The sequence below is a fragment of the Coenobita brevimanus genome, chromosome 67 (assembly GCF_032717465.1).
Source record: "Coenobita brevimanus isolate Jiangsu-jjx chromosome 67, ASM3271746v2, whole genome shotgun sequence".
In the NCBI taxonomy this organism is placed as follows: domain Eukaryota; kingdom Metazoa; phylum Arthropoda; class Malacostraca; order Decapoda; family Coenobitidae; genus Coenobita; species Coenobita brevimanus.
In genome coordinates, this window is record NC_137020.1 from 1110059 (window position 1) to 1125664 (window position 15606).

Below are 15606 nucleotides of genomic sequence, written 5' to 3' on the forward strand. Positions count from 1 at the left end.
CTAAGTTACGGAGATTAGTATCATGGATAGGAGTGATCATCAAGGTGTATCCTCTCTTCCGCCTTCGTTATATTAACATTTTACTCTACCACTCAGCTAATTCCATTATATATATATATATATATATATATATATATATATATATATATATATATATATATATATATATATATACAGAGAGAGAGAGAGAGAGAGAGAGAGAGAGAGTATATATAAATTTAACAGTTCAAAGAATCGTGCTGACCTAAAAACCAATATTTAGGTCATGTCAGAGGCCCTAGGAGGTGCACAAGAGAATTCTTCAGGTAATGATAACTGGGTCATTAAGTCGGTCTCTGTAACACCTTCAGTACTGTGATGTGTTCTTTAGTTGTTGCCACTGTCGGTCGACTTTATTCGATAAAGAAATACTTTCCAAGGCAGATATGGTAATGGATTTTGGTTCTCACTTACGCCTTTCTGCAGATGAGTGAAATAGTCGCAACAAAACTGAAATGCAGTCTCCACGCAAAATTGGGTAAATATTTTGACCTACCTAGCCTTGGTTCCCTGCACCTAGCAAGGGGTGCCGTGCGCTAACCCCCTCCCCTTTTTTTTTTGTTTACATCCTTTTCCTTCCTGTTGCCTCCCCCCCTCCATCCGTTAGCTCTCAAAATAATAATAATAATAATAATAATAGTAATAATAATAATAATAATAATAATAATAATAGTAATAATAATAATAATAATAATAATAAAAGAAGAAAATGTCTACAATCGTTGCGATCCACAAAGCAATGAAACAGCTTTGATGGTCATGATTTCTAAGGACAGGCGAGGCAGAATTACACTTAGGAAGGAATGTATGTGTATGGGGACTCTGCTGCAGAATGCTCCAATAACCAATGGCTGACGGTGTGGGACTATGGCCAAATCGAGCAATCTTCTCGTCCCGTACAGAGGGACATGAAAATTGTCTGTCACGGAGCGAAATTGGAAATATGTCGACCTCATCCCGTTAGGTGTATGTGTGTGTGTGTGTGTGTGTGTGTGTGTGTGAGAGAGAGAGAGAGAGAGAGAGAGAGAGAGAGAGAGAGAGAGAGAGAGACAGACAGACAGACAGACAGACAGACAGATGGCTTGTATCTGTATGAGAAAGAGTGCAGTATTTGTGTGTATGTAAATATGAGAGAGGAAGTGTGTGTGTGTGTGTGTGTGTGTGTGTGTGTGCATCATATCTAGCTGGACACAACCATCATCCTGCGTGTATGAGGCAGTTAAGCATTCCGTCAGCGAGTCGTCAGTGGAGTGTCAATATTCGTCAGTAGGTCGCGACGCTGGTTTTAATCGACCTGGCTGTTAACGGACAGAACGAGTTTAGATGAAATGGACGCATATCCATTCTGGTTCTGCTTTAACCCCTTCGGTTCGAGGACTTCTCCTTTATCTTAGTCTTACTACTGCCAGAAGATTTTATTCAGCCCAGGAGTGTGTTTTCCTTGTTCACTGGTTAGACAAAGCCTTCATTAACATCTCCATTAAGAGATGAGCTGCAGTACCCAGGACAAACAATATCATCTGAGACTAGCAGACATGAACTAAAGTTAGCTTATCTATCTGAAGGAGTTAATCAGCCTTGCTGCACTTTGAAATCACTCGGATTCCTTCTGTACCATCTTCAGTGAAAGAAATAGGGAAAATTGCTAACCATACAGCTGAACCATCTTACATGTGTTTAGGAGCAGACCAAGTAAATGTGATAAGTAATCACCTGGACCAAAGCCTCATTCATGTACTCAGGCATAGAGGCGTATTTTCCCATTGCACGTATCTTATTACCTGTCCCCGCCCCGGAGGGGCTCGGGGACGGGTATTGTTTTCACTCGATTTGTCTGTTTGTTTGTTTGTCTGTCTGTCTGTTTGTTAACAACTTTACGCAAAAACTACTGATGCGATTATGACTAAAATTACAGGTATGATGGGCTATGACCCTCTCATCACCTGAGTAAATTTGGGCCAAATTGGGCCAAGGCCCGGGCTGTAGGCCCAACAAATGTAAGAAAACGAGGACGGGTAAAAATCGTTTTGTTCGCCATAACTCCTTTCAGATTCATCATATCGACATGAACCCAAAACCTAAAGGTGCATCTTTCAAATCTGCATCCTATAACATGCATCATGACCTCAGGAGGGTCACCCCCCCAGTTAGCGGTGGGGGGGTCAATGTCAGGTGAGTGGGGCGCAAAATTTCAGATGGGCATATAATCGTCAATTTTCATGCGATTTACTCCAAATATGGTATATAACATCTTTGACTAGATTATTCTGTTATATTTATACGTCAGCACTAAAATGACTGCGGGGGACGGGTTTGCTCTGCCTTAGCACCGCTTCTTGTTCAAGCACTGTTTTGTGTTGACCTTTTGGCACGTCAGATGGAGCCGAGAATATCGAAGTCTTTAACAAAAAGCGAATGGATTTATGGCCCATATAATCTGGCACATTCTCCAATTTTTTCTTTCTTGTCCGTGTTTAAGCCTACTCTTTACAATAATGGGAAAGATGTCTGAGAAGATGATGATGATGATGAATACATGTGAAGATGATGATGATGGCTACAAGATAATGGATTTTGAAGTTTACTGCGGTTAACGTGATAGTTTCAGTGATATAGGAGAATCCCTTATTAGCAAAAATGTGAAAACTACCTCGATTATATTTTTGACCCAAGAAAAAAGAACCTGATGTACATTAAGATGACATTCTCATTTATACAGTTTACCATACCTTACCACGTATATGGATTGACTGCTTCCAGTGTGTCAGATGACAAGTAAAACCTTCACTTTTTGTACTCAGTGTGCGAAGACCCGCCCACAAGCACATTCAGCTCGCAACAGGAAGAATCCGAGTTAGATTCTTGGGGTAGTCTGACTGTTGGATACAGATTCTTTCCATTCCTCTTCACTAACCAGTACCGTTTGAGACCTGGACGTTGCCTGAGTTGTTGCGGTTCGTGTTGTAAGGGATGATTGGGACAAGAAAAAAAAAAAAGGATGCCTTATGATTCTCGAACAGTCGACTAGTATTATTCTAAGCCTTCCTTTTTTGTGCCTCGCAGCTTCGGATTTCAACCCTGATCTGTTTGAGTTGCACCTTCAGTACAGAACTATTATGCCGCAACGGTCGCCAGAAGTAAAGAGCTATTCTATACGCCTATCCCTGCTACTAATCATGTGACTTGCGATAATGTTCCAGAGGTAACTGTTCCATTAGGTATGATATTACTTTCATCTCCTTAATAATTTACTCTTTAACTAAGATTACGTAATACTGAAGTTTATTCTTCCTGTTTCCAGGAGAATTATTTCAGTTTGGGAAACATTTCCCGTAAGCAGGAGGCCAATGAAGAAGTATCAAACTTCTCCAGTTCGAAAACTTCACTCTAAACCCATATACAGTATATATATATATATATATATATATATATATATATATATATATATATATATATATTTTCCTAAAGAATGACAAAGAAGAAGGATGGGAAGATATGTATTTCTTTATTTTTTCTAGCTTTAGAGGATTTTGTTCAACCACGGAAAGATCTTTCGTATTGAAGGGGTTAATGTATCACATATTTAACCTCTCTAGTTCCAATAAACTATTACCACTATAGTGTGCTTTGTGAGCGCGTGTCGAGCGAACGAGCGCCATGTTATCACAGTTTCCCTCTGATACACAAGAGTTGATGCCAAAAAACAGTTTTACGACGTAAAATCTTGTTTAATTTGATTTTGTAATTGAGGTGTTCACCGACTAGGCGGAACACTTCTTGGAAAATTCGAGATGCCAAAGGGTTCCTTTATTTTTTATTTTTTTAAATATGCAAGGAAGAAGGAACCAAAGGCCAGTAGCCTGTAAATTGTTCCCTCCAAGAAAAGAAACAAAAACAATACAACAAAGAGCCAAATTCAAGATCCGTTCATTTCGAGATGCCTGGACACACTGCGTTTGAAAGACTGGAGATCATAGGTAGAAGGAAACACAGACAGAGGGAGACAGTTCCAAAGCTGACCTATTGTCTAACTGTAGGACTGGGAGTAACGGTTAACTCTTGCATTAGAGAGTCGGACAGAAAAGGTACGAGAGTTTGTTCCTAGACGGTTGCTGCGAGCCTGTAACAGTGGTGGAGGGGTGCAAGCAGACTGTTCAGAGGGACGGCGACCTTTGATATGGCGATGGAAAAGAGATAAAGAGACAAAGGTTGAAGGGAGCCAGTAAGAGGAGGAGAGTTAATGAGACGAGATGCCTTTGACTCCACCTTGTTGAGAAGAGCTGTATGTGGGAGCCTCCCTACAAGTGAGAATCGTACTCTACACAGGGGAGAATTAAACCTTTGTAGAACGTCAACAACTGTGCAGGGGTATAGAAGGTACGGAGACGACTTAGCACACCTAATCTCTTGAAAGCAGATTTTACAAGATTTTTACAATTGGGTGAGTTTCTAAGTGATAACAATATTTAATGGATGAATGTATCACATGCAGAGAGAATTTCAACTCTAGGTCACGTGGGAGTAAATTTGTTAGTGTCTGCTTGGTGGTCGGGTTGGGTAGGGCCGGTTTGGGCAGGGCCACTCATTTCCAAACTGAAGTGAGAGGAAACATCGCTTGTTTGCTTTGCTCGTTCGCTCGTAATAAGGAGAAAGTAATCATCTGATGACAGCTGATATATAACACTAAAGACGTATTTGGCCTGCACATGTTATTCACTTGCTTTGTTTGGGTAAAAATAAATACATCGTGTAAATTAAAAAAATAATAATTACATTGAACAAGCTACAAGGGAACATACTGTATGTCCCTTTCAGGAAGAGCATCTTCCTAAAGACGAATGATCTCGGTCCCCATTGTGATAACAAACACGTTGAAAACGAATCTGGTAAAAGGCTAGAATGCTTTCATCGATACAAGAAGGCAAGTTGGGCACGATTCACTGAAGAAAGAACAAACATTAAATACTTATAACACAGACCTTCGTTCTACAGTAACATTGGCAGTGCAGTCACCATCATTGGTATAATCATTATAACAACCAACAGATTAATATTCCTAGCTGCAACACCAAAAACTTCATCCCTTATTTCTCCCATTTTAATATGACAGAAAAAAAAAAAGACAGAAAATAAGAGAAAAAACTAAACCCAGCCCAACAACACAAGAACCCTTGGACAACCTAAACAACACCATAAACCAAAGGATATGATACCATCAGATGATTCCATTCACCGTGGGAGTATCGTCTTATTGTGAACTGGATAGGAAGACCGAGATGAGCGACATTGTCTGAAAGCAGCGAGAATGCTCTCCTGCTTTCATTACATCTTCAAAAATCACCAACTTCGTAACACGTTCCCTGCAGGGTTGTCTCTCTTCTGAGCAAAATCATTAGCCTCTCTAAATATTAGGTATGACAGTGTCAGAAAATGGGTTACTCGAAATAGGCTTTGAAGTCTTTGGCTGTTAAGTTTTCTATTAGCTGAACAGAATTACCTGGAGCTTCCTTGGGTACAGTATCAAAGCGATCCAGGTGCAGCGAAAGGCTTAATCATCGCAAAGAATCCACAAATAGGCTACTCCATGTTATTTTTTTTTTACCTGGATATTATTTTAATTTTTTTTAAATTTGTTTTCCTTCTTTCATATAGAACAGTTTCCTTTTTATTTTCATTTTATGAGATTTTTTTCACATCTGAATATTGTAGCACCAATTATTACATCGTGTTCTCTCCCAGTTCCACTTTGATATCTTGTCACTGTCATCATCTGTCTAACATATCAGGGTCCTTTATATCTGCTCACTTAATCAGTGTCTCTTCTTGTACTGTTTATCATCTTTTATTTCTTTTTACATGTCGCCCCCTACGGGATTAAGGCGTCTGGCAATAGACTGATATGTCTCCTCTCTTTCTCGGTTTTACTTGTCTGCCACAACCTGTCTTCTCATTTTTTTTTTTATGTTATGGTTCTGCTCTTGTCCATTTTTCATTCTATCCATTTTAACGATTTGCCCATATTCATCTAATTATATTGCTAAGGTCTTTCTCGCCACGCCTACATTCCTTATCACCATAAATTCACCCACCATCCGCCCCTCTCCCGGTGACGACTCAGAGAGATGCCTGGAACCACTGCTGACTCAATTTTCTTCATTTCTGCAACATTCGCGGCCTTTCCTCTAACTTACTTTCTGTCGAACACCACCTCTCCTCCTCTAACCCTCACCTTCTTTTCTTGACAAGGACTCAGCTGTCTGAGGCAACTGACAGCAAACCCTTTTCTGTTTCCTCCTACTTTCTCTATACTCATTTCAAAGCCAAAGGTGGCTGTTGTGTATATGTACACAACGATTTATCTTGCTCTCGTGTTCCTGAACTTGATTCTTGTGAATTCTCTACCCTCTGGCTTCGGCATTCTTGTCATTCTCTGACTAAATATATCTGCACTGTTTACTTATTTACTAATTCTACTGACTCTGAAACATTCTTCGACTATCTTACATCTACGATGGAACACATTCTATCCATTTCTCCTTTCTCTGAAATCTCCATTCTCGGAGATTTCAATGTGCACCACCACCTTTGGTTCTCCTCTCCTTTCACTAATCCACATGGTGAACAAGCCTACATCTTTTCTATCCTTAATGACCTAGAGCAGCTTGTACAGCACACTACCCATATCCATGACTGCCTTGGAGAGAGCTCCAACATACTTGACCTCTTCCTTACAACTAATCCTTCTGCTTACACTGTTAATCTTTCCTTTCCATTGGGCTCCTCCAATCACAACCTTATTACCTTAACCTGTCCTATTGCTCTGGTACGGCGACGGCGTGCGGACCCCCCAAAGAAACGTTGTCTGTGGCACTTTGGAGCTGCAGATTGGGAGGCCCACAGGCAGTACTTCTTTGATTTTCCATGGAATGATTATTGCTTCCATGGTCGGAAGACATCTGAGTGTGCCTTGCACATTACGGAGGTTATTCTTTCGGGCATGGAAGCATACATTCCCTTCTTATATCCTTTGACTAATGCAAGAAAGCCTTGGTTTAATCACGCTTGTTCTAATGTTATCCGCAACAAGGAGAGGGCCTATAAATGGTACCGAAGCCAACCCATCCCTGAATCACATCTTATTTTTGTTTCTGCCTGGAATCGTGCTAAGGCTATTCTTCGCTCTGCTAAAAATAATTTCATTTGTACTAAATGTTCTCAACTCTCCAACTCGAATTCTTTCCGCTCCTTCTGGCACCTTGCCAAAAACCTTTCTGACAACTTTACCTCATCATCCTTCCCTCCTCTTTTCTATTCTAATGGCTCTGTAACTATTTTTTCTACTGATAAAGCAGATCTCTTTGCTCAGACTTTCTCCTCCAGTTCCACCTTTGACAATTCCTGTGCTGTTCCTCCATCACTTCTCCCCTCAGACTTCCTCATGGCTGACATTAAAATTTCTTCAACTGATGTGTTTTCTGCCATCATTGGCCTCATTATTAATAAGGCATATGGGCCTGATGGAGTCCCTCCTGTTGTCCTCAAGAACTGTGCTTTGGTGCTTACACCCTGCCTAGGTAAACTCTTTCGCCTTTGTCTGTCAAGTGTCAACTTGCACCTTTCCTTCTTGCTGGAAGTTTGCTCTCATTCAGCCAGTCCCAAAGAAGGATGACCATTCCCAACCCTCTAACTATCGTCTCAAAAGTTTTTGAGTCAATTCTTATCAGAAAAATTTTAAAGTATATTTCTGATGGTCAGTATGGGTTCCGTCAGGGACGCTTCACTGGCGATCTTCTCACCATACCTTTCAGACTCCTGGTCATCCTCCTTTCGGGATGTTGGCGAAAGCTTTGTCATTGCACTTGACATCTCAAAGGCTTTCGATCGAGTCTGGCATAAATCTTTAATTTCCAAACTACCCTCTTACCGGTTTCTATCCTTCTATCTGTGCCTTCATCTCTAGCTTCCTTCTGGTCGTCCTATAGCCGCTGTTGTAGACGGCCATCGTTCTTCATCTAGATCTATCAACAGTGGTGTTCCTCAGGGTTCTGTCCTATCACCAACTCTCTTCCTTTTATTCATCAATGACCTTCTAAGCTTCGCGGGCTTGTTGCCTCTGGTTCCTTCTTCCTCACATAAGAAAAAAAAAATCGGTTCCCGCAACACTCATCTCAGCAGTTACTTCAACAAACAAGGGATGAGGCTATGGCACACCTAAAGTCTGACTTGGCCCGTACCTCTGACTGGGGTAAAAATAATCTTGTCGCCTTTAATGCAGCAAAAACTCGGTTTTTACACATATCAACTCGACACAATTTTCCACAGGAATACCCACTAATGTTTAATAATATTCAGCTTATCCTGCATCATCCTTGAACATGCTTGGGGTTTCATTCACTTGGGACTTATCTTGAAAAGATCATAATTATCATCTCTTGTAAAATCTGCTTCTAGGAGATTATGTGTGCTAAGCCGACTCCGTACCTTCTTTACCCCTGCACAGTTGTTGACTTTATACACGGGTTTTATTCGCCCGTTTAGAGTACAACTCTCATGTGTGGGGAGGCTCCCCACATACAGATCTTCTCAATAGGGTGGAGTCAAAGGCTTTTCGTCTTATCAACTCTCCTTCTCTTACTGGCTCCCTTGAACCTCTATCTCTTCGCCTCACTGTTGCATCTTTATCTCTTTTATATCGTTACTTCCACTGTCACTGCTCCTCTGAACTGTCTGCTTGCATCCCTCCACCTCTACGACGGGCGGGTAGCACCCGTCTAGCAACAAACTCTCATCCCTACTCTGTCCAACTCTCTAATGCAAGAGTTAACCGTTACTCCCAGTTCTTCATTTATGCAACAGGTCAAATCTGGAAATGTCTCCCTCTGTCTGTATTTCCTACTTGTTATGATCTCTAGTCTTTCAAACGCAGTGTGTCCAGGCATCTCTACATGAACGGATCTTGAATTAGGTTCTCTTTTGTATTGTTTTTGTTTTTTCTTGGAAGGAACTGTTTGCGGGCTCCTGGCCTTTGTTCCTTCTTTCTTGCTGAAAAAAAGAAACAAAATCTGGGTAACAAACTTCCTCAAACTCAGTTCACCTATTTAACCCTTTTCTCAGGCTCCTTACTTTTTTTTTTTTTTTTGCCTCACTTCATCCATCGCATCGTTATCTTATCATTCACCAATCACCCATGTAACTGTGACTCACATTACCTACATCCTTTTCCCCCTCTTCAGTGAAGCCGTCCTCCTTGCAGTATTATTTTTCTAAGAACCACATACTTGTATCATCCTGCCGACCTCCTATTATCAACGATTCACATCACGCGCCTCGCCTTCTTATCATTTACTGCCTCAGTCGTCGCCTATAAATCACACCACCTACCATTTCCTTTTTTCGTTCTTATCTTCTAGCGACACCTCTCCATCAGTGACTCACTTTACTCGCCCTATTCTCTAATCATCCACACCACCCAACTACTCCAATCATCCACTCCAGGTAATCCCCACCCCCACACACTCCACATTTCTATTTCCTCTTCTTCACCACCTTTTCCATCACTCCCTCCGTTTCCCCAACCCCTTACACAATCACCCTCTCTGTTCTCCCGTCACCCACCTCACTCTACCACACCTTCACCCTCTCTGTTGTCTCCTCCTTCATTAACTTCACTACCTCATCTTCTCTCTCATCATTTTCATCCTCTTTCACCCTCACTACTTTTTAAACACTCTCTGCACCCTGCTACACTTACCTGCTCTCCATTCTCCCCTCGCCCACTCCATTTTACAAAGCCTAACCCTCTCTTTTCTAACCATACTCAACTTCAGTATATCTACACCTTTTCTCTTCTACCCTCAGACGCTTCACCCTAAAACATCTACGCCCTCTCAATTCTACCCTTACTCACTGCACATAAATACAGCTACACTCTCTCTTCTCTCTCCTTATCAATCTCACCTAAATAAACTTGCACCTTATCTATACTTTGCTCACTTTTTTCATCCACATACACCAACACCTTCACTGCTTCCTTCCCCCTCTATCCTACTATATCAGCAGCCGGTTTGAGGGTGAGGGAAGAAGGTGAGGTAAGGGGGAATGAGGGAGAGAGGAGGAGAGGGAGAGGACTGGAGGAGAAGAAAGGAGGACAGGAGTGGGGAGGAGAAGAGGAGGGGGGAAGGAAGAGTGGGGGAGGTGCAAGGGGGGGTTAATCCGAAGGTGAAAAAAATAGATTAATTACTCCAATTAGCGTGGCCTTAAAATGTAAAGTGTGAGCTGTGATGATGAAGGAAAAATGGCGAGAGGAAGAATTTGGATCTTAAATTATTGGTGACAGAGGCGTCCTTAGCCGTGATGTATGGCGAAGCAGGCGTTAACAGTAGGCCGGGGGAGGAGAGTATAAGGTTTAGAGGGTGGGTGGTAGGGAATGGTGGGAAAGATGAAGGGAAAAGATGAAGGATAGTGATGAGGCATGAAATGAGAGAGAGAGAGAGAGAGAGAGAGAGAGAGAGAGAGAGAGAGAGAGAGAGAGAGAGAGAGAGAGAGAGAGAGAGAAGGAAAAGATAGTATCTCCAAGATTTTGTGGTCTATACCGATGAGCTACTTCGAATTTCTTGGGAATGCATAACCACTACACACTGGTTCTAGTGTCAGTAAGATCCTAACGAGGCTTGTTTTAAGTTGCTCTACTGTGGGGTCTGTTCCCGGTGAAGCACATCTTGTATATGAAAAAGTTTTCATGCATGTTTGTGTTTATTTCAATTCCCGTTTCCAACTATGGTTGAGTATTGAGCTCATACTGAAACTGTAAAAAATTCTTTGGTAAAAATTGTCAAAACCTTTCAATATTTTAAGTTTCAGTGAGCTGACCTCGAAGTCTACGAGATTCTAATAGGCATAGTCTCGGGGTCCTCACGAAATCCTGATACTTTAGTCTCATGATGGATGATATAAGTATTGTAGCACTAGCTTGAACTCTTTCAAGCCATTCTATGTCTTTCCAAAATGTACAGTATGTGGCCAAAACTTCACAGCATACTTCAGAAGAGGCCGTATTATGGAGTTACATCAAAATTGCCTCTGGATGTAGCCTAACAATTTCGGGGACTTTTTTTCTAGTTCGATGCATCATTTGGAAAAATTTAGGTCATTATAGATCATTACACCTAAAACCTTTTCCAAATCAGTCATTTTCAGGCTTCTCCCCAAAAACGAATAGTATGACCCGATATTTGCATGGCCAATATGCATCACTTTGTACTGTATTTCTCTAAATTTGATAGCATTCGCTATGTCTCAGACCATTCCTCTAGCCAACACTAATCACCCTGAAGCTTTTCAGTCCCTACAAGACTATTCACATTTTCTTCAGATTTGATGTCACGTGTAAGCTTTGAGATCATACTTAACAAACATCCATTTCGTTGATATAAATGATGAACAAGAGTGGGCCGAGGACTGACCCTTATGGAACTTACAAGAAGTGACTGAAGCCCAGTTAAAAGAAGTTCCGTTTTTCGCCACCCGTTGTGTCTTATCCGTTGTCCAGCTTTCTATCCAAAGTGTGACCTCTCTATTAATACTGAGTGCATGCACTTTTGACGTTAATCTGAGGTGAGGCACTGTTTTGAAAGCCTTTGAAAATATAAGTAGGACGTCTACAGCTATATTCTTGTTATACTCAAAATTTTGTGGAAAGCATTCCAGCAAGTTGGTATCTATGACACCTGAACCCACGCTGTGAGTCCATACTCATATAGTGATTTCGACAATCCTGTCTGCAATTATTATTTCCAACAGTTTTACTATGACAGTGGTCAGACTAATTGGACGGAAATTCTCAGGACATTCTTGATCCACCCACTTAAAGATTAGGTCAGATTTGCTAACTTCCAGTTTTCTGGAACTTTCCTTGTTTGCAATAACTTGTTGAGATTTCTACAAGTAAAAGAACTGCCTGGTCATGTACCTCTTTAAGAACTCTAGGGGGATTTAATCAGGACCAGGTGACTGGTAAATATTTAGCTTTTCGATTATTCTTCCCACCTCCTCAAGTATGCATCTGAGGATGACGAAATCTTCACTCTCATCGGCCAGTACTGGTCTTGCCACGCCCTGTGTATCTTCTAACATAAACACTGAAGCAAAATAGCTGCTTAGACTGTTTTCACCAATACAGGTATATTACTGAGAAATTGTTGCCTCCCCTCCTGCTACAGTGATGGGTGGGGATCTGACTTTTTTCACGGCTTGGTTTACTCGCACAATCTTCAGACTCGTGATTTCATCCACTGGTTTGCCAATCTTCTGACCTTCAGCAACTTCCTTTCTGAGGCTCTGAGTTACATTTTTTTTTTTTAGCATCTCTGTTATCTCTTTTGCCAGTTTTCTCATTTTTTTCTTCATCCTCTCCTATCAGGCAGATGCTGTCATGGTGGATGGCAGTATATGTTCCTATTTTGAAGTCAATTCACCACTTTACCTTTTTGCAGCTGGAGCAAGTATCGTTTAGTTTGAGGAACAAACAGTTTTGCTATTTTTATACCGTTTATTTCTAACTTTTCAAGGTAATGATAATAGTTTGATGAAAGCTTCAAAAACTTATGTGATGAATTCAGTAAATAATGTATAAAATTATAAAAGAGGGGTGGGTTAATTTTCCCTGCTGATCTGTTAGTGATATTGTCTACTCAGTACCCTGTCCTCGATGGTCTGTCACATCAACAAAGGTCTCTCCTGGGCGGGAGGATCCCAAACTTGCTGCTTCCCTCAACTGAGCAGAAAAATTATTTTAATTATACTGCTTTCCCGCCAGGAGTGACAGCAAGAGCAAAGTCCCTGCCAAGTTTTCAAACTACCTTCAGACGGCCAGACTTTCGGAATCAAGTGGTCAAGAGATGTCTCATTTGGTGCAGAGGCTAAGTCCAGAAAAGTTTAGTTGGCCTGGCCTCCAGCATGGCAGTAAAGCTCGCTCATTTAAGAGCAGTCCAGCTAGGAGCACTAAAGGACGGTCACAGAGGCTGGTTAGGCATTAAGCGACAGGGGTGGACTACAAGCGGCGCGCTTGGCACATTCCATTTTTCGATGACCATTTTTTTCTGGGACTTCTGCAGACCCAATATCTCACTACCTGTGAGCGTTAAAAGGAGGAATTTATAGGGGGGTTGCAAAGCCTCTCTTCCCATGCATGATCTAGAGGAAGGGTCCATAATATATACATTTTTTAAATATAAAAATGGAAGAGATTTTATTCCTGTAATTTAAGTTAAAGTAGGAGTAAAAAGTCTCGGATTTTTAAGGACGCTATTCCCTAAAAGATGAGCTAATCCTGTTTCTTCGACGAGAGAGAGAGAGAGAGAGAGAGAGAGAGAGAGAGAGAGAGAGAGAGAGAGAGAGAGAGAGAGAGAGAGAGAGAGAGAGAGAGAGAGAGAGAGAGAGAGAGAGAGAGAGAGAGAGAGAGAGAGAGAGAGAGAGAGAGAGAGAGAGAGAGAGAGAGTAGTTCTTGGACTAAGTACGACACCTAAGATAATGGGGAAGATAAGGAGTGGTAGAATGAGATATGGTGGTTGGAAGGTTACAAGAATTGGCGAGGAAATAATATTAAGGGACAAAGCGTTGGTGGGAAAGGAAAATGATCGAGGAATGAAAGATGACGGTAGAGAAGATGTTAGAAAGATCAGTGTCGGGTGAGAAAAGAATGGATGATGGTGAACTGCACGGGTAAAGGAACGAGTTGGATGGGTTACTGGCAAAGGTATGGAAGGAAAGAAGGGAAGATGGTGGCGGGACAGGAGGCAAAAACTGTGGTGAAGAATTAAGAAAGTAGCGAAAAAAGGTACGCTGTTGAAACGTATGGAATGTGGTACTGGAAAGGAAGAGGATAGAAGAATACTGCATGGAGGGAATTGCATCTCTTTGGAACTCGCTTCCACAAAGTTCTTTTCCTCAAACTTCAACCTACAGCTGTTCAAATCAAACTGTAACAGATTTTGCATGAATGGAGGACGCCAGTAATCTGGTACATAAATTATTTTGTTTTTAATTCAGTTTTTTTTCTTCCTCTGTTCTGATATTTTAAAAAAATGATGGGAGATAAGACGCAGAAGTACTGTGGAAAAGACGAGCAACAGTTGAAAAAGAGGTGGGATACTGGTTTTTGGAAAAAGTGTGGGATGTCCTTAACAGAGAAATGTAATAAAGAGACAGGATAAGGGAAAAAGGGACAAAGCTTCGTGGTGAACAGGATACATGAATGATGTCGAAAGGATGAAGGGAAGGTGGTGGAAAATGCGTTGTTGTACTAGGAGAAGGTGTGTGAGGGATAATGGGAAACACAAGCAAAGGAGAGAAAAAGGATTGTCGTGAACGGGAGGGAGGAGTGATATGAAAGAAAATAATAATCAAATGTACAGGGGGAGATGATAAGTGACAAGTCTTTACAGGAAATGAGGGAAGGATCAGTACTGTAATGAAAATAATGAAAGACGGAGGCGAGGTAGGAAAGTGGAATGTTGTGAGGGGGACGAGGACGAAGCAAAGAAGAGTGACATGCAGAGATTGGATGGAAGGTAATGGGGAACATAGTTGGTAATTATACTGAAAGGATGGATGGATGGAGGTGAAGTAGAATGCTGATATACTGTGGAGAGAATAAAGGAAAGTGGGTGAATGGTGTGACGAGGGAAGTAAAGAGGAAAGGGTGAAACTGCAAGTCTTCTGAAAGTGTTAAACAATTAAAAAAATCGAGGCATTGACTTCAAGAGGAACCGTAGGAAAGTTTAACCTTTCTGTTATAATGGGATTCTAGAGCAAAATTATATCATCTGCCATTAACTGGATTATAAACCGGATTTTCATTTCCTGGCAATGTTATTAATTATATTGTTTTCTACTTTTTAATGCGATGAGTTTCTTTGAACTGCTTGAAGCCATATAAACTTAACAGGCATGTACGGTGCAAATGTGTTCGTAGCTCACACCTTTCATCATCATCATAACCATTTTCCATTAATACATCTGTGGAGGAGAGTCAGAAACAGAAATAAAGAAAGTAAGAAAAGCTGTAGAATATTGAAACAGTGTTTAGTAAATTAGGCCACTTCCCCTTCCCCTCCTTTATTTTTTTCCTCCTCCCCAGTGCAATAATTAACTGATACTCTCGGTTATTTATGTATTCAGCAGGTTAACTCTAGAATTATCTTTCTTAATTTGTATTTCTTTCGCCTTAAAGCAATGTGTCTCAAAATAGCGAAATTGCTGATTAATGAGTTTATTTTTTACTGGAAAAAAGCAACTGTGCGAAATGGAAGCCATTGTTTTTTCTTCTTGATATTAAAAAAATACAAATTCCCGGAATTCTCGGCTCCAACTCACAAACCAAACAACTGTACAAATTACACATCATAATGTTTTTGAGACGGAGACTATTCAGTCAACTTCCAATTTAAAACGTGCTCAAACTTGCATTATGAGCATTTCCTTATATTATATCCACAATTTTTTGTCTGTCATTTCTTCTGCATATGCATCCTCATCTTATTTTTTCACACATTCGCTTATAGCCACGCC